The sequence below is a fragment of the Penaeus monodon genome, chromosome 20, assembly GCF_015228065.2.
Source record: "Penaeus monodon isolate SGIC_2016 chromosome 20, NSTDA_Pmon_1, whole genome shotgun sequence".
Lineage (NCBI taxonomy): Eukaryota > Metazoa > Arthropoda > Malacostraca > Decapoda > Penaeidae > Penaeus > Penaeus monodon.
The window spans coordinates 5815174-5815980 of record NC_051405.1 but is presented as its reverse complement, the minus strand read 5'-3'; positions in this window follow the sequence as shown (position 1 = coordinate 5815980).

Genomic DNA, 807 nt, shown 5'->3' with positions numbered 1-807 from the left:
CTGCCGGCAGTGGAGGCATTTCGCCAGCTGATCCGGCGACCCGCTTTCCGCCTCCCGCGCAGGTGGCTCCGCGGACACGTGAGCGAGGGGACGCCCGCCGCCAAAATCACCGTTACCGCCTGTCATTCATTGAGCTTTAGTTCAGCAACAGTATCTTCCAGTCACAGTTGCAATGGATCCCCTTCGCCTTTTTTGCACGAATGGCTGTAGTTCCTCCTCTCAGACGAGAAGGAGTCGAGGTGCGCGCGGAGTCCCAGGAGCGGAGTTCCCGCTCGGGAGAGCCGGCTCTCCGCCAACACCTGCCCCGCGCGTCCCTGTCCTTCACCGTCACCTGTATGTTTTTCGCCGATTGCGATAAGTGGGTTGCTTTATTTTGCGATATTTGTTGGTATGGGCGTAGAATGATGTTGGTGTAACCTAGTGTAGGCGAAAAATTGCTATTTGCAACCCCCATTTGGATAGAATTTAACGAAAGCGACCCCTATTTCCTCCTCCTGAACAGGTGAGGGAGATCTGCAGGCTGCCCCTCTCACACCTGCTCGTTTTGACACTTGTCCTCGGCCTCGATGCTGGACCTCTATCTCATCTCAAGACGGATGAGATTCGTGTTTATTCCCCCTCGGGCAATAACGACTATCTTTTGTGATTTCCTATATCTCTGCTGCGGATGTCGCATGCTGACGGAAGGGTTCTTCGTCAGCGCAGGCATGGGAATGGAGTTGGTCTGCGGCGCTGCTTCTGCAGACATGGAAGGTTTGATGGTCTGCGGAAGAGGCTGACGAAGATGTTAGCAGACACTAGACAGTG